Source organism: Nicotiana attenuata, chromosome 2 (assembly GCF_001879085.1).
Source record: "Nicotiana attenuata strain UT chromosome 2, NIATTr2, whole genome shotgun sequence".
Taxonomy (NCBI): Eukaryota; Viridiplantae; Streptophyta; class Magnoliopsida; order Solanales; family Solanaceae; genus Nicotiana; species Nicotiana attenuata.
Window position 1 is genome coordinate 65,537,886 of NC_031990.1, and position 20,385 is coordinate 65,558,270.

Sequence of the window (20,385 nt, forward strand, 5' to 3'; positions counted from 1 at the left end):
TTGAAGGAAATTGTATATTTTAAAAATTAGAAATTCACTGTCTTAAATTTTTTATAAACTTCAGAAAAGATAACAAACATAGGAAATATTACGTTAGTATAGATATATAATAAATATTTCGTACTCATCACAATTGAATATTTCTGATAAATGCATTTTCTAATTGTTATGCATTTATAAGCTTTATCAAATACATAAAAGTCTCCATGTTCATTTGAGATGATACGGAGACCTTGTAAAACATAGGAAATACATAATAAATATGGAGACCTTGTAAAAGTCTCCATGTTCATTTGAGATGATTTGAAATTGTGTTAGAATTTATTACATCGATAGGTATTTTTTTACCACTTTCATGGAGAAGGAAAATATACTAGAAATATATGAATAAGTAGCTATAATACGAATTCAAATCCAATATTTTCAGAACTGACCAAAAAAGGTTTATTTATTTTTTAAGTTTCATAAAATTAAATATAAGAAGTTCCAGTTTTAATGAAGATCCTCCAGAAGAGTAAGATCAACAAGCTCGTGTCCAGTAGACTAGATGGGTGGGTTCGAAGGCTCGAGATTGCTGATGGGTTTAAATTGTGGGTCTCAGGACACGAGAGAGGTTAGAATGGGGTAGGTATCTTGGTTGACAAGGATCTTAGGGAGCTAGTGGTAGAAATTAGGAGGGTGAACGACAGGCTGATGGCTATTAAGCTGGTTGTGGGAGGGTCTACTTTAAATGTGATTAGTGCTTACGGGCCTTAAGTGGGTTTGGACGAGAAGATTAAGAGGCGCTTCTGGGAAGAATTTGAAGGGTTGGTACGTGGCATTCCGTTCACCGAGAAGTTATTTATAGGAGGTGACTGCAATGGTCACATTGGTGCGACATTTGGGGGTATGACGGTGTGCATTATGACTTTGGCTTTGGAGTTAGGAAAGGAGGAGGTACTTCGTTGTTGGACTGTGCTAAAGCCTTTGATTTGGTGATTGCCAACTCGTGTTTTCCAAAAAGGGAGGAGCACTTGGTTACATTTCGGAGTTCGTTGGCCAAGACTTAAATTGATTATCTACTCCTCCGGAAGTGTGATAGGAGTCTATGCATTGCAAGGTTATACTGAGCGAGAATCTCACAACTCAGCATAGATTATTGGTGATAGACTTAGAGATCATGAGGAAGAGGAAGAAGAGGGCCGTGTATGATCAAGCCAGGATCATGTGAGGTGCTTTGACTAGTGACAAAGCATAGGAGTTGGGGGAAGTTGTTGGCTATAGAAGCCTGGAGGAGCAATGGGGACGCGAGTTGTATGTGGACCACGACAACAGAGTGTATTAGAGTAGCTGCGAGAGAAGTGTTAGGGGTTTCGAAGGGTTCTCTGACGGCCACAAAGGTGACTGGTGGTGGAGTGAGGAGGTACAAGAAAAAGTGGAAGCCAAGCAAGCGGCGTACTTGACGCTTATAGAGAACATGGACGAGGAGGCGAAGAGGATGAACATGGAGGGGTATAGGAGGGCTAAGAAGGAGGCAAAGTTAGCGGTTACTGCGGCTAAGACTGCGGCGTTTGGGTGTTTGTATGAAGAGCTTGGGGCCAAAAGCAGGGACGAGAAGCTATATAGGCTAGCCAAGGTGAGAGAGAGGAAGGCTCGTGATCTGGATCAAGTTAATTGTATCAAAGATTAGGAAGGTAGGGTTTTGATGGAAAAGGCTCAGATTATACGAAGATGGAAGACATATTTCCATAAACTTCTGAACGAAGAGGGCGATAGGGACATTGTGTTAGGCGACTTGGAGCACTCCGAAATGCGCCAGAATTTCGGGTACTGTAGGCGCATAAGAGTAAAGGAGGTCGAGAAGGCTATGCGTAAGTTGCATAGGGGTATAGCTACTGGGCCAGATGAAATACCTGTGGAATTTGGGAAGAATGTAGGTAGGGCAGGTTTGAAGTGGCTCACTAGGTTGTTTAACGTCATTTTTAGGATGAAGAAGATGCCCGATGAATGGAGGTGGTGTACGATGATTCCTCTGTATAAAAACAAGGGAGATATCCAAAATTGCAATAATTATAGGGGGATTAAGCTGCTAAGTCATACTATGAAAGTTTGGGAGAGGGTGTTCAAAGTGAGGGTGAGGACCAGTGTGTCCATTTCTGAGAACCAGTTCGATTTCATGCCGGGGCGTTCGACTATGAAAGTCATTCACATTGTGAGGAGATTAGTGGATCGGTATAGGGAGATGAAGAAGGACTTGCACGTGATGTTCATTGACCTAGAGAAAACATATGACAAAGTCCCTAGAGAAGTGCTCCGCCGATGCTTGGAGGCTAAAGGGGTCCCAGTAGCCTACATTAGGGTGACTAAGGACATGTATGGTGAAGCTAAGACTCGGGTTAGGGTAGCGGGAGTAGACTCGGAACACTTACCAGCTATGATGGGGTTGCACCAGGGATCAACTCTTATCCATTCCTATTTTTCTTGGCGATGGAAGCATGACGAGACATATTCAAGGTGAAGTGCCATGGTGTATGTTATTTGCGAATGACATAGTTTTAATTGACGAAACGCGGGGTGGTGTTAACGAGAGGCTGGAGGTTTAGAGGTAGACCCTAGAATCTAAGGGTTTCAAGTTGAGCACGACCAAGACCGAATACATGGAGTGTAAGTTCAGCAATGGTACCCAGGAGGGGGATATGGAGGTGATGCTTGATATGCAAGTCATCCCCAAGAGAGGTAGTTTCAAGTACCTTGGATCTGTAATACAAGGTAACGGAGAGATTGATGAAGATGTCACACATCGTATCGGAGCAGGATGGATGATACAAGGTTTTAGTTAGACCGACTATGTTGTATAGAGCAGAGAGTTGGCCGGTCAAGAACTCGCATACCCAGAAGCTAAAAGTAGCTGAGATGAGGATGTTAAGGTGGATGTGTGGGCAACCCGGTTGGATAAGATTAGGAATGAAGTTATTTGGAAAAAGGCGGGATTGACCCCTGTGGAGGACAAGATGCGGGAGGCGAGGTTGAGATGATTCGGACATATTAAAAGGAGAAGTACAGAAGCCCCAGTTAGAAGGTGCGAGCGGTTAGCCTCTGTGGGCAGCAGGAGGGATAGAGGCTTAGGAAGTCTTAGGGAGAGGTTATTAGGCAGGACATGGCGCAACTGGAGCTGACTGAGGACATGGCCCTAGACATGAGGGGTGTGGAGGTCAAAGATTAGGGTAGAAGGTTCGTAGGTAATCGAGTGTTTCTCTTTGCCTTACTCAGTTTGCTAGCATTAGTGTTAGTATGATATCTTTTATTCATAGATGGCTATTACTACCTAGAGCTTGACTTCATTCTTAGATTTGATCTTATTTCATCTTGCTGTTATTCCTACTTGTTGCAATTACCTTTTTTTCGGTCGTTCTCTAGCCGAGGGTCTATCGGAAACAACCTCTCTGCCCTTCCAGGGGTAGGTGTAAGGTTGCGTACATCTTACCTTCTCCAGACCCCACTTGTGGGAAACTATTGGGTTTGTTGTTGTTGTTGTTCAGCTTTAATGATCAATATTTCTTTTATTATTTCACTTTGATGTATTTTATTTTACCCAGTATTTGGGCAAGGACCTTAGTTAGAATCCCACTGCCCCATTAAAATTTAAAATACACTAGACTTGCTAATTAAAACTAATGTATGTGATTTTCTTCGTCGCGTGTTTGTGAGGCGTGGTTTTTCCGGATATTCTATTGATCATATACCAGTGTAAAGAAGAAAAAGATCAATTTTTCTAGTAAGTTAAAGTATGAGCTTAGGAAAATCCTTCTAAAGGGAATCTAGTTTGAGTCCAACAGTGGTAATATGTTAGAGGAATCCTTTTAAAGGGAGTGTAGTTTTAGTGCAATAGTGGTAATATGTTAAGGGAACAACAGGACTCTTTAGCAACCTAGTAATTGTTTTAGTCTCAAAATCACTTCGTTTGGTCAAATTATTAATTTATGTACTATTTGACCAAAAATATAAATTTTCGGTTAAACTATTAAATTTTATGTAATGAAGGGTTAAACTTAGTTAATAATAATATCTCTAGATATAGAACATGACAACTTGGATGACACGGGATAAAGTCGGTGGGAGATTGAAAATAACACACATTTAATATTCCAAAAAGTATGGATAATAATGGGGGAATAACTAACAATTAATAGAAATAAATGGTATTTATGTAAATAGGCAGAACGATTCACCCAATAATGAATGAGATGGATAATTGTTCTTTTTGACAATGATGAATGACAGACAAATTGTTACATCTCGCGTTTTCGTACGTAAAAGTTTCATCGTAAGTTAGTCGATGTAGACTCGGGGATGAGATTATTTTTGAGGTTATAAGCATTTATGCTACTTATAACAAGCGATAAGTAAAGTGCCGTGAATGTTAGGGTAAACGAATCAAAGAAAATGAGTTTCGTTGAAGGTTGTCGATTTGGAATAAAATACGGTACGATCTACAATACCCGGTATTTATGAACTAGTGTCATACAAGGTACCCATAACCACAATAGTAGGGTACATAAAGTGTGTTAAAAGTAAGTAGTATTTTAAGTAATTTGAGATAATTCTTAATTATGTGGGTAATTGGTTAATTATTGGTTCATGGGAGATTAATTAGTTAAATAAGGAATTAGTGAATAATTAAGAATTTGGGATAAGGCCTAAAAGGCCCAATGTGGCAGCCCACCATTTCCAAATTAGTGATTCTTAAGTCACACTTCAAGGTGGCAAAAATTGGGGGTTTATGTGACACCAAGCGTTTAAAGGTGAGGCTATGGGTGTCCAACGGGACGGGACGGGACGGGACGGGACGATTTTAACGGGACGGGACGGGACGGGACGAGATTTAGGCGGGACGGTGGCGGGACGAAACGGGACGGGACAAACGGGACGAAACGGTTCGTCCCGTCCGGTCCCGCCAAACCAAACGGGACGGGACGGGACGGGACGGGACGGGTTCGTGGGCCTTAAGTGTATTTTTTTAAAAAAAAATTCTAGTTTTTTGAAAATTACTATGTTTTTAAAGTTTGCAACGGCTAGATTTTTGACTTATTTAATAAACTTAAATATTACTATGTTAGTATGTTAAAAAGAAAATTAGAAAACTAAGTAAAGAATTATAAAATATTAAAATAAAAGACTTGTAATGAAATAATCTAGTAAATATAAATTTATAATAGAATTATAATTTATTTAATATAATTTCAAAGTATTAACTATTAAGTAACACCGACAAATCATAAAAATAATTCATCTCTTAGAGCCATTTATTTTATTAATAGAACTTTCAAATCTCAAATACAAATACAATTCTTTTGAAGAGCACCTAATCTACGCAGCCACCTTCTAGGAAGGGTTCTGTTTGAACTAGGCCTCTTAGTAGCCAATTACAAATTATCATACTAATATTTGTAAGCTCCTATATATCTTCTTTGTAACTTATCAATAATATCTCTTGGACATTCTACTGGAATTGGCAATGTTGATTGATGTTCCATGAGCTCCATGCCGTCATCGCTCCCAGTGGTAAGTATCTCATTGTATTCTTCTTCTTCCCTAGTGGTTAGTTTTTCAAAACCAAGATTTCTTCTTTCTGAATTAATCCAATCTCTGAATAAGACGGAAATCTCTAGACTGTCCTCCGCTAATGAATGTCTATGATCTCCAATTTGAAATCTTGCCGCGCTAAAAGCACTCTCCGATGCTACTGATGATGCTTGAATAGCCAGGATATCTCGGGCCATAATTGAAAGTGTTGGAAAAGCCTTGCCACGCTCCCTCCACCATGACAAAAGTTGTTCCTTGCCTTCTTCGTCTTTAATATTTTCCAATCCTTGATTAAGATAAGAATCAAGTTCATCATCAATAGAGGAATCAAAACCTGTTATATCATCCATATCTTCCCATAAAACTTCTGCTCCAGACTTAGAAGTAGAAGGAGCAGTTTCAGTACTAGTTGTATCCATAGATTTATATTTATCAAACATTGATCTAGCATAAGAATATATGCTAGCTTGGCAGTTTTCGAGAGATGGTTGTTCATTTTCTTGAATTTCTAAATTCTCATAAATTTTACGAACAAGTCCCTTTGCACCTCTTAGTTTTAAAGATGGGTTAAGTAGTGTAGAAATTAAATAAACTTCGGGAATAGGGAAAAAATACTTTTTAAATTTTAAAATCATTTCTTTAATGGCTGGTGCATAAGTTGGATTTTTTTTATACTTACCAAATACAATAGAAATTCCACAAATATACCATAATATTTGTGTAATAGTAGGATAATATATACCAGAAAATTGTTTTGTAGCATAATAAAATTTTTCTAAAAATTTAGTAAGCTCTCTGATCTCATCCCAATCAGAATCAACAATTTGATCAACAGGGTAAGCATTATGCATATTAAATACCTTTTGGATGGGCACCCGATAATCATAAGCAACTGTAAGCATTTCATAAGTAGAATTCCACCTAGTACAAACATCTTTTGGAACTTTTCTAAATGGAAGGCCAGCACTAGCACATTGTTGAGCAAATTCACGAATTCTACTTTGTTTATGAGCACGAAAAATATAGCCACAAGCATGTTGTATTTTACTACAAGCATCAGAAAATAAATTAAGACCATCTTTTACAACCAAGTTAAAAATATGGCATGCACATCTAACATGAAAAATTGTTGGATTAATTGGACAAAGTCTAGATTTTAAGCTATTTGCCGCGGTTGTGTTAGCAGAAGCATTATCTAAGGTGATAGTTAGAACTTTATTAACGAGTCCATAAAAATCAAGTATTTGTAGAACAGTAGTTGCAATATATGCTCCAGTGTGTTTTGAATCAACAAATTTATAACCAATAATACGTTTTTGCAAGTTCCAGTGATGATCAACCCAATGACATGTAACAGTTAAATAATCACAACCATTAGGACTACGACCTATATCAGATGTGATAGACACTTTACAATCCAAGTGAAAAAATACACAACGAATATACTGAAGATATTCAGTTTGAAATTTAAAAACATCATTTCTAACCGTGGTCTTAGGAAAACCTTGAAAAGCAGGGTTATAAGTTTCTTGTATATAATGCACAAAAGCAGGGTGAGAAGGAAAAGTAAAAGGTAAGCCACAGACAGCCACCATTTTTGCTAAGTTCTCACGATCTCTATCTTTGTTATATTTGCGTAAAACATGACCAGAAGCAGGGTCAAGTTGTTGTTGAATTTGATTAGAACCAGATCCACTAGGAGTGCCAGAACTGATGGTAGGATCTATAATTTTTCCGGCTTCTATGTTAGCTTGTATCCATAAATCTTTGTGAGCACTTCTTAAGTGTCTAGTTAAACCCCCCGTCCCACCACTTACTGAGTGTGCAAATTGTTGCTTACATTTTTCACAGATAGCACGATGATTGACTTTATCATGTTTAAAAAATTTCCATACAAGTGATGTTTTGGGACGTTCAACCTTAGGCTTACCCCTTACAGGGGGTACAGGGGGTAAAGCTCCAGACTGAGATTGACTCTGAGTTGGAGCTTGTGTTGCGGGACTAGTGGGTGTTTCATCTAATTCTTCTTCCTCATTTTCTTCATCCTCATTTTCTTCATCCTCAAAAAAAATATCATTGCCAAATTGTCTTTGTAAAGTTTCATGATCTAATTGTTCTCCGACATGAACATCATAAAATGTGGGGGGTTGAGAAAATGAAGTTTCATCAACATGAGTCATTTCATCAATATGCTTTCTAACTCTAGGGGGTCTAGGAGAAGGGTTAGGATTAGGATTACTACTACTTTCACCTTTACTACTTTTTTTACTACTTTTTTTAAAAATACCAAATACATTTTTAGGTGCCATAATTTAAATACGAAACTAAATTAAAAAAGCTAACACAAATATTAAACACACAAATGAAATACGAAAATATAACACGTAAAGTAAACACAAAATTAAAGCACTAAAATGATATGCAAAAATTATATATTAAAATTAGGAGATGGAACGAGTGCACCGTGATTAAATATTGAAACTTGAAGAAATTGCCCGAAATATTGCTCCAAATACTTGACGAATTAATTTGAAGCTTGAAAGTTGCTCCAAAAAATTTGCCCAAATACTTGAAAGTTGAAAGATATCACTTGATAGTAACAATATTGAGAGAATAATATTGAATATTAGAATGTAAGAGATTTGAGAGAGAAGATTGATTTTTTGTGGGAAAAAATGAAGAAGAATGGGGGGTATTTATAGTAGAAAATAGGGCCAAAGTGTCAAATATTAAACTTAGGGGTTATATTAAAAGTTTGGGGGGGGGGGGGGGGGGGTTGGGGGTGTTTTGGGGGGTGTGGGGGCTTTTTGGACCGTTGGCAACGGCTATTTTTGCAATTTAAGCCGTTGCCCAACGGCTAGTTTTTAAATAAAAAAAAACAGGCGGGACGGGACGGGACGCGGGACGGGACGGGACGGGACGCGGGACGGGACGGGACGCGGGACGGGACGGGACGAAGGACGGGACGAAACGGGACGGGACGAAACGGGACGAAACGGGACGTCCCGTCCCGTCCCGTGTCCCGCGTAACATTGGCTCATCCCGTTTAATTTTTAGCGGGACGGGACGGGACCGGGACGGGTCGCGGGACGGGACGGGCCGGGCCGTCCCGTTGGACAGCCATAGGTGAGGCCCACACCACCAAGACCTAAAATCCCATCTCTACTCACAAATGAAGATGTATTTTACATCTAAGTTAAGGAAAGGCTTCAGCAAAGTTGAGAATTTCATTAGCAACGTTGCTTCAACCTTTTATTCAAACGAGATTTCTTAATATTATAGCAACGTGTGATTTGCGATTCTAAGGGAGTACGGTGCAATCTTCCTCAAATATATCATACGGATTGTTTCCTATTTCGATCTCGCTATTACGTGTTTCGTCGCAATTGGCATGTGTTAGAAGGATTGTCAAGAGAATCGGCTCAGGTATGTTAAGGCTATCCCGTCTTTCTTTTTGGCATGATCCATACGATACAAGCGAAACGAGCAAATGCACAACTTTCATAAGTGACCCTATTCATAGAAGTACTAGGGGTGTCTATGTTCTTGATTCCCCATGTGACATATTATTATATCTTGTGTTCAAGAATCTCAAAATAATACGTAGTCGATAAAGTTTATCCGAAAGGTATATTGATCTATTAACATATTTTTTTATGCATTTCATTCATTTATACATGTACATTGACCCATGACCAGATGACGTTATATACGCGTATATTATATGTATTTGGGATATTGGAAAAGGTTATGGTATTATATACGCACCACCACCTGATCAGTTGGTATATGTTGATGATTTTTGCCCATAGTGGCCGAGATGATATGATGGGATTCCCTCAGAGGCTTGATGATGTTATGTACACCTATACCTATGCATGACACGACATTTATATGCACGTGCATGAAATTATGAATGTTTCAGGATTTACAAAGTTATTTAGACTTACAGGCTAAATTCTTTATTCCATGCTTCATCTATGTCTTTTATGTACTAATTTTCATGGTTTACATACCCAGCACATTATTTGTACTAACGCCCTATTTCCCGAGGCCTGCATTTCATGCCCGCAGGTGCAGGTAGACAAGCTGATGGTCCCCCTTCTTAAGATCCTTAATCAACGAGAGTTGGTGTGCTCCATTTGATTCGGAGCTGCTTTTGATTTTTTGTACGATTGTTTGTATACATATATGGGTATGACGGGCCCCACTCCCGCCATGGTACAGTTGTATATTCTATTAGAGGTCTGTAGACAGTTTTGCACAGTTGGATGGTATATGGCCTTGTCGGCTTCCAGTTTGGGATATATAGTTGTCTATTGCGGCCTTGTCGGCTCGCCCTACCGTATTCTGCATGTATATGTATATGTATATATGTCTTTTGGATAGGTTTCCCTCATGTATGTTATTCTCGTAATTCAGTAGGTTATTGACAGATGTTATTCTTGTTATATTTTAGATGCATGTTTAAGGGTGTTCGACAGGTAGGATTCGGGCACTCGTCATGGCTCATCGGTTTGGATCGTGATAAAAGTGGTATCCGAGCAGTTCTATCCTAGGGTTGTCTATAAACCGTGTCTAGTACAGTCTTGTTTATGGGTGTGTTGTGCACCACACTTATAAACAGGAGGCTACAGGACATATAGGATGTTATCCTCCCTTCTTAGGACTGTGCACGGATCGGATCGGATCGGATTTAGCATATTTCGGATTCGGATTTCGGATTCGGAAAAGGTCAATCCGAATCCGATCCGAATTAACATTGGATCGGATCGGATTTTAAACTTTGGATCGGATAATTTTTCGGATTTTCGGATCGGATTGTCACTCATTAGAGTACTTGTTCGAAGTACATAAACAGATGCCGGCAATCACTTTCCAAATACAAATTGAGCAATTATATTTATCAGTAAGACGACTAGGAAAGATTACTGGACAGATTGGTCAACAATGTTCAATTTACACACATAGGAAAGGTTAGTGTATAAATTATAAAAGGAAAAGAATCAGAAAGGGCTAATCCTCCAACTGTGAAGACTTGAGAGTGGAGACTTCGAGAGGAGTTTTCTACTTCATTGGACTTTGGAGTTCACTAACCTGAAAGATGAGACTTCGAGAAAGGACTGAATTACTGAAGAAAGAAGAATGAAGAATGGAGGTCTTCACTGGACTGAACTCTGAAACTGAAGAGAGGAGGAAGAGAGGAAATATGTGATAGTGAGAGAGAACATCGATATAACCTAGGGTTGTCTGATAAATGAATAAGCTTACTTAACCTAAAATTTTAGGGTAGTATTTATATATAGGCCCATATAATTTCGGATTTCGGATCGGATTGGATTAAAATCATGCCAATCCGAATCCAATCCGAAAATCCGAAATTTTATAAAACATAATCCGTATCCAATCCGAAAATCCAAAATTCGAAATCCGAAAATCCGAAATAGAGTGGATCGGATCGGATTTCGGATATCCGATCCAAATGCACAGCCCTATCCCTTCTTATCTTAGATCGTGCGATATAAGAATTCATTTTCCTAACGATGTGTTATGCTTTCAGCGATGCCGAAGAAGGCTACAGCCGCCCAGAAGGGTAAGTCCGTGGCTGATGAGACTACTAGTTGAACGCCACGAGTTACCAGGGCTCGGGGATAGTCTCATAGTGAGATTCCATCTCAGACCTCACATACCCCGCCCTCTCCAGAAGATCTCCGAGGGGCACCAGCTCCAGCGCCCGCCCCTGTACGTCCAACTCCTCAGCCAGATGCACTGGGTCAGGATATGAGAGATGCTATTCAACTTTTAACTCGATTAGTAGCCGCACAGGATCGGCGTCAGGAAGTAGGTATTGGTCATGCAGATAGGTCGGTCAGTGCGAGGGTTCGTGATTTCATTAATTTGGACCCTCCCGTATTCACTGGAGCAGATCCAAACAAGGACCCTAAGGTATTTATTGATAAAATGCAAAGGATGTTGAGGGTATTGAAGGCCACTGTGACTGAGTCGGTTGAGCTAGCCTCCTATAGACTCCAAGATGTTGCAGTTAATTGGTACGAGTCTTGGGAGTTTTCCAGAGGTAAGGATGCTCCTCTAGCAGTATGGCATGAGTTTACAGAAGCTTTTCTTCATCATTATCTGCCACCAGAGCTTAGACGGGCCAGAGTTGATAGGTTCTTGACCCTTCGGCAGGGTAATATGAGTGTTCGGGAGTACAGTCTTCAGTTTGACTCGTTAGCCAGGTATGCTCCCACTATTGTATCTAAGATGGAGGATCGGGTTCACCGGTTCGTGATGGGGTTAGAGCCGCACTTGCACTTCAGCCAGACATGGATATTTCTCGTATTCAGGCATACGTTCAGGGTGTAGAGGAGCGTAAGCAGAAGCAGAGGGCCGACCGTGAGCATGATAGGGCCCATAATAAGAGAGCGAGATCTTAGGGTCCTTCTGGTAGTGTTTCGAGGTGGTCAGAGACAACAGTACTCGAGGTATCCAGCCCAATCATCGGCTAGCGCACCCCCTCAGTTTGGCGGTAAGAGATTTGATCGTTCCACATATTCAGGTCCTGGTCAGAATCCTAGGGCCTCAAGTTCTCAGTATAGGGGTGAGTCAAGTCAGATGAGGCCGCCCTTTCCACGATGTGCTCAATGTGGTAAGCAGCATGCCGGGTAATGTCGTATGGGGTTGGGTGTTTGTTATACTTGTGGTTATCCAGGCCACGTTATGAGGGATTGTCCGATGAGAGGTGATACAAGCATAGCTCAGCCAGCAGGATCTGTAGCTGGTTTGTCATTATCAGTACGCCCCCCTGGGCAAGGTTCAGAAGCACCAATCGGTCGTGGTAGAGGAAGAGATGGAGCATCTAGCTCGAGCGGTCCTCAGAACCATATTTATGCATTAGTATGTCACGACCCGGATTTCCCACCCTCGAGAGTCGTGATGGCGCCTACTAGTGAAAGCTAGTCAAGCCAATTATTCCAATTATTTAACCATTTTCATTTTTAATCCCTTAACAATTTCAAAACAACATAACAAAAGCAGCGGAAATAATAATAACAAAAACAATGCGGAAGAAGAAATTTGATAGTTTAGATTAAGGGTGTTAAACGGGCCGGGTCAGCCCGGTTCCGGACCGGCCCAGACCGGTAGAACCCGAAACCGGCCCGGACAGGTAAGGGGGGCTGGGCTGGGCTAGGTAGGGGGTTGGGGTGGGTTTGGACGGTTTAAATTTTTGAAACGGGCTACCCGGCCCGGTAAAACCCGTTAGATGAACAGTGCCGTTAAACCGATTAACCGGCTTGGCCCGGACCGGCCCGGAACGTGAATATAACATGAATATACCATAAATATACCATGAATATACTATAAACATACCATGAATATACCAATTATTGTATACTAATTAACATAATTTAAAATTGTTGGAATTTAACATATAGTGTATATATTTAGGGTATAAAACTATAAATGCTCAAATCATAGAATATGATGGTAACGTATTATTTATAAAATATGCTATATATGTGTTATTTTAAGATTTTAAGACAATTTGTGTTATTTTAAATTATTAGACGTATTTATGCTTAATGATTTAGTTTGTTAGATTAATTTGAAGTATTATTAATTTATTATGCATGAAAATTTAGTTTACTATTTATTTGTTAATTTACTTTTTAAATGCAAACTTTAATTTTGTAATTTTGAAATAAATATAGCACTTGCAATTTATAAGTGCAATTTTTTCCCATCTTCCTTGTATTCTTTATGTTAGTACTTTGTATTGATACTATAACTTACAATATTTATACAAAATCCAAAAAAAAAAATTAAAATTATACTAAACCCGGCCCGGCCCCCTCAACCCCTAACCCTTATGGTTCAATTTTTACCCGGATGAACCCGAACCCGTTAAACCCGTTAAGACCCAACCCGTAACCGGCCCGGACCGTAACCCGTACGGATCCAAAAAATATAGGCCCGGCCCGGCCCGACCCACCCGTTAAACACCTTTAGTTTAGATTAATACAAACTGCGAAAGTCTAAGTACAACTCTACCCAGAATCTGGTGTCATAATGTCACGGACCATCTATGAATACTACAAATAAAGTCAGAATAGAAATACACGAATCTGTCTCTGAATAAGTAAAAACAGAAAGGAAATGATAGAAGGAGACGCCAAGGCCTGCGGACGCCTGCAGGACTACCTCGGGTCGCTTGATGTACTGGAAGCAGCAACCTCACTGTGGTCCCAAAGCTGCAGCATCGGGATCTGCACACAGTGCAGAGTGTAGTATCAGCACAACCGACCCCATGTGCTGGTAAGTGTCTAGCCTAACCTCGGCGAAGTAGTGACGAGGCTAGGACAAGACTACCAAATAAACCTGTACAGTTATATCATATACAACAAATAATGACGACAGAAACTAGCAATTAAAGGCGGGGAGAGGGAACTTGCTGTGGGGAATATCAAGTACCAATAGAATCTCAGGAGAAAAGCATAAAAAACATCTTAAATTTCACGCCAGCCAGAATAAGGAATCAGTAATGAATCTATAACCACTTTTGTTCGTTATTGTTGCGGCGCGCAACCCAATCCTAATCACATATCATTGTTGCGGCGTGCAACCCGATCCAAATCATATATAACTGTTGCGGCGTGAAACCCGACCCCTCCTGTCCTCCCTTATTACTCCTCGTTGCGACGTGCAACCCGGTCCCATATATTATTGTTGCGGCGTGCAACCCGATCCAAATATACAAATCAACACTAATCACAAAAGAATCTCGGTAGGGGAACAATAAGGAAACAACAATATCCCGGCAAAGGAACCAACAACAAGAATAATCACATCCCGGCAAGGGAACTAACAGTAAGAATTAAATACGTCCCGGCAAGGGAACCAACAAGAAGAAGAATCACATCCCGGCAAGGGAACTAACAGTAAGAATTAAATACGTCCTGGCAAGGGAATTAGCTATAACCAAACCTATACCAACAAGTAACTTCACAAAAGAAACCTCAACTGGAGCCAATACTCTACAATGTCCAATTACCAAGAATACTTCCATAAGCCTAGTTCAACATTAATAAAATCATATTAAGCATGGATAATACATAACGGAGTCGCGACATTCATAGTATAAGACTCACGGGCATGCTTGACACCAACGTATAGGTACTCGTCACCACACCTATACGTCGTATTCATCAATTAACACATAGCAAATAAGACACAACTCCTAATCCCTCAAGCTAAGGTTAGACCAAACACTTACCTCGATGCCACAAACACAATTCAAGCCTCAACTACCGATTTACCCCTCGATTCCACTTCCAATTCGCTTGTATCTAGCCACAATTTACTTAATGATATCAATAAATGCTAAATGAATCAATGCTAATGCATAAAAATAAGTTTTCCAATGATTTCCCCAAAAAGTCAAAAATCGACTCCCGGGCCCACATGGTCAAAACCTGAGGTTCGAACCAAAACACGATTACTCATTCACCCACGAACTCAAATGTTTAATTTGTTTTGAAATCGGACCTCAAATTGAGGTCCAAATCCCCAAAATTTGAAAATCCTAGGTTCTACCCAAAACACCTAATTTCCCCCATGAAAACCCTTGATTTTGAGTTGAAATCATGTAAAAAGATGTTATAGATTAAAGAAAAAAAGTTAGAAATGACTTACAATCGATTTGAAGAAGAACTTTTCTTTAGAAAATCGCCCAAGAGAGCTTAGGATTTGAGGGAGTTTGAAAAATGAAGAATTTTCGGCTAAGTTATGATTTACACAGGCGTAGATATCGCATTTGCGATGATATGTTCACAAATGCGAACTCGCAATTGCGGCCAAGGCTTCTCAATTACGAAGTAAGGCCTGCCCTGTCAACCTCGCAAATGCGAACAACCGTTCGCAAATGCGAACACTGTTGGAGTTGCAAATGCGGCTGGAGCTTTGCAAATGCGAAGGTCACCCCCCCCCCCCTGCCCAGTCATCGCAAATGCGATGGTTAGTCGCAAATGCGAGCTCGCAATTGCGAAGCCTGCAGACCTGCAACACACAGCAGTTTTCCTAAGTCCAATTTCACTCTGTGGCCTATCCAAAACTCACCCGAGCCCTCGGGGCTCCAAACCAAACATGCATGCAAGTCTAAAAACATCATACGGACTTGCTCGTGTGATCAAATCATCAAAATAACATCAGTAACTATGAATTTAGCATCAAAATCAAAGAGAAATCCCAAGAACTCTTAAGTTTCAAATTTCACAACCGATGTCGATTCACGTCATATGAAGTCCGTTTCTTACCAAATTTTGCATGCACAACTTAAATACCATATAAGACTTGTACCGGGCTTCGGAACCAAAATACGGGCCCGATACCATCAAATTCAAACACATTTAAGTTTCCAAAAACTCTTAAAATTTCAGTTAAACAATTTTTTTCAAAAATTCATTTCTCGGGCATGGGACCTCGGAATTCAATTCCGGGCATACGCCCAAGTCCCATATTTTTCTACGGACCCTCCGGGACCATCAAATCACGGGTCCGGGTCCGTTTACCCAAAATGTTGATCGAAGTCAACTTAAATTAATTTTAAAGGCCAAATTAGCATTTTTATCAAATTTTCACATAAAAGTATTCCGGATATACGCTCAGACCGTGCACGCAAATCGAGGTAAGATAAAAGGAGGCTTTTAAGGCCTCGGAACATAGAATTAACTTGTAAATCAAGTTCACATCCTCCACCTCTAAAACAAGCGTTCGTCCTCGAACGGACATAGAAAAGTAGTACCTGAGTCGGGGAAAAGATGGGGATATCGGCTTCGCATATCGGACTCGGACTCCCAGGTAGCTGCCTCGGCAGGCTGACCTCTCCACTGAACACGAACTGAAGGGAACTTCTTTGATCTCAACTGACGAACCTGCCGGTCTAGAATAGCTACCGACTCCTCCTCATAGGTCAAGTCCTTGTCCAACTGGACAGTGCTGAAGTCCAACACGTGGGATGGATCGCCGTGATACTTCCGAAGCATGGACACATGAAATATTGGATGCACGACTGATAAACTTGGCGGCAACGCAAGTCTGTAAGCTACCTCTCCCACTCGATCAAGAATCTCAAACGGCCCAATGAATCTAGGGCTTAGCTTGCCCTTCTTACCAAATCTCATCACACCCTTCATGGGCGACACCCGGAGCAACACTCGCTCTCCGACCATGAATGCCACATCACGAACCTTGCGGTCGGCATAACTCTTCTGCCTAGACTGAGCTGTACGAAGCCTATCCTGAATGATCTTCACCTTATCCAAGGCATCCTGAACTAGATCTGTACCCAACAACCGAGCCTCTCCCGGCTCAAACCACCCAACCGACGACCGACACCGCCTACCATATAATTCCTCATAGGGGGCCATCTGAATGCTCGACTGGTAGTTGTTGTTGTAGGCAAACTCTCCTAATGGCAAGAACTGATCCCAAGAACCTCCAAAATCAATAACACATGCTCGGAGCATATCCTCCAAAATCTGAATAGTACGCTCGGACTGCCCGTCCGTCTGAGGATGAAATGTTGTGCTCAACTCGACCCGAGTACCCAACTCACGCTGAACTGCCCTCCAGAAATGCGAGGTAAACTGCGTACCCCGGTCAGAAATGATAGACACGGGCACGCCATGAAGACGAACAATCTCCCGGATATAGATCTCAGCCAACCGCTCCGAGGAATAGGAAACTGCCACAGGAATGAAATGCGCCGACTTGGTCAACCTATCAACAATAACCCATACTGAATCAAACTTCCTCTGAGTCCGTGGGAGTCCAACAACGAAGTCCATAGTGATTCGCTCCCACTTCCACTCAGGAATCTCAATCTTCTGAAACAAACCACCAGGTCTCTGATGCTCGTACTTTACCGGCTGACAATTCAAACACTGAGCTACATAGGCAACAATGTCCTTCTTCATCCTTCTCCACCAATAATGTTGCCGCAAATCCTGATACATCTTAGCGACGCCCGGATGGATAGAATACCGGGAACTATGGGCCTCCTCTAGAATCAGCTCACGAAGTCCATCCACATTAGGCACACAAATGGCACCCTGCATCGTCAAGACTCCATCATCTCCAACTGTAGCCTGCTTGGCACCTCCGTGCCGCATTGTATCTCTAAGGACACACAAATGAGGATCATCATACTGCCGATCTCTGATACGCTCAAATATTGAAGAACGAGCGACTGTGCAAGCTAACACACGGCTGGGCTCAGAGACATCCAACCTCACGAACTGATTGGCCAAAGCCTGAACATCCAAAGCAAGCGGTCTCTCACCGACCGGAATATACGCAAAACTGCCCATACTGGCTGACTTTCTTCTTAAAGCATCGGCCACCACATTGGCCTTCCCCGGATGATACAAGATGGTGATATCATAGTCTTTCAACAGCTCCAACCACCTCCTCTGCCTCAAATTTAGTTCCTTCTGCTTGAACAAATACTGCAGACTCTTGTGATCTGTGAACACCTCGCATGACACGCCATACAAATAGTGCCTCCAAATCTTCAGCGCGTGAACAATGGCTGCTAACTCCAAATTATGAACTGGATAATTCTTCTCATGAATCTTCAACTGCCGCGAAGCATATGCAATGACCTTGCCATCCTGCATCAACACCATACCAAGTCCAATACAAGATGCATCACAATAAACTGTATATGGCCCTAAACCTGTGGGCAAAACCAACACTGGTGCCGTAGTTAAAGCTGTCTTGAGCTTCTGAAAGCTCGCCTCACACTCGTCCGACCACCTGAACTGGGCACCCTTCTGGGTCAACCTGGTCATCGGGGCTGCAATAGATGAAAACCCCTCCACAAACCGACGGTAATAACCTGCCAAACCCAAGAAACTCTGGATCTCCGTAGCTGATGTGGGTCGAGGCCAGTTCTTGACTGCCTCTATCTTCTTCGGATCCACCTAAATACCCTTTGCTGAAATAACGTGCTCAACCAAAACTCGCACTTCGAAAACTTAGCATACAACTAACTATCCCTTAGAGTCTGAAGAACGACTCGAAGATGCTGCTCGTGCTCCTCCCGGCTGCGGGAATAGATCAAAATATCATCAATGAAGACAATCACGAAGAAATCCACATAATTCTTGAACACTCGGTTCATCAAATCCATGAAAGCTACTGGGGCATTTGTCAACCCGAATGACATCACCAAGAACTCATAATGCCTGTACCGAGTGCGGAAAGCTGTCTTATGGACATCGGATGCCCTAATCCTCAACTGATGGTAGCCCGATCTCAAGTTGATCTCAGAAAACACTTGGTCACCCTGAAGCTGGTCAAACAAATCATCAATCCTTGGCAATGGGTACTTATTCTTGATCGTGACCTTGTTCAGTTGCCGGTAATCTATACACATCCTCATCGATCCGTCCTTCTTCTTAACAAACAACACTGGCGCACCCCAAGGCGAGACACTAGGCCTAATAAAGCCCTTACCAAGCAAGTCTTGCAACTGCTCCTTCAATTCTTTCAACTCAGGCGGGGTCATACGATACGGCGGAATAGAAATGGACTGAGTGCCCGGAGCCAAATCAATGCAGAAGTCAATATCCCTGTCGGGTGGCATGCCCGGCAGGTCTGAAGGAAATACCTCAGGAAACTCACGAACAACAGGCACAGAATCCATAGAAGGAACATCAGCACTAGAATCACGAACATACGCCAAATAGGCCAAACATCCCTTATCAACCATACATCGAGCCTTCATATATGAGATAACCCTACGGGTAGAATGACCAGGAGTCCCTCTCCACTCTAGATGAGGTAAACCCGGTAAGGCTAAGGTCACGGTCTTGACATGGCAATCCAATATAGCATATAAGGGGATAACCAATCCATCCCCAATATGACATCAAAATCAACCATATCCAAAAGTAACAAATCTACCCGAGTCTCAAGACCCCCAATCATAATTATACAGGAACGATGGACACCATCTACCATAATAGAATCACCCACCGGTGTAGACACATATACGGGAGCACTCAAGGAATCACTAGGCATGGCCAGATACGGTGCAAAATAAGATGACACATAGGAGTATGTAGATCCTGATCAAATAGAACTAAAGCATCTCTACTACAAACCAGAACAGTACCTGTGATAACTGCATCGGAGGCATTCGCCTCAGGTCTGCCTGGCAGAGCATAACATCGGGACTGGGCCCCACCACTCTGTGCTACGTCTCTGGGACGGCCTCCTGCTGGCTGGCCACCACCTCTAGCGGCCTGACCTCCACCTCTAATACCTCTACCCCCACATCTAGCACCTCTACCCCCACCCCTAGCTAGCTGAGCGGGCGGTGGAACATCTGGTGCCTGAACCATGGCACGGGAACCCTGCTGCTGCGACTCAACACCCACTAATCTCGGACAAGCTCTCCGGATATGATCGTACTCACCGCACTCGAAGCATCCACCTGAGGCTGCATCTGAGGAAACTAAGACTGACCCTGGCAGGCCGGCTGACCATGAGAATAGCTCTGAAGAGGAGGTGCTCTGATAGGAGCTGATGGTGCATGGTAGGACTGCTGATCAGAATACTGCACATGAGAACCAAAGCCACCTGGAGCACCATGAGAAGTCTGAAGTGCTGAATGAAACGGCCTGGGAGGATGGCCCCTACCGAAAGAATCCCTGCCTCCAGATGAGGCACCACTGAATCTTTCTGAATGACGGGGCCTCTTGTCCGACCCCTGAACACTCCCCTGCGATAGAACCATCTCCACTCTCCTGGCCACAT

General features: G+C 41.9%; 1 pseudogene; it reads right to left on the bottom strand.

Annotated features, from left to right (window-relative positions):
- Positions 16,380 to 19,792, bottom strand: LOC109220506 (annotated as a pseudogene).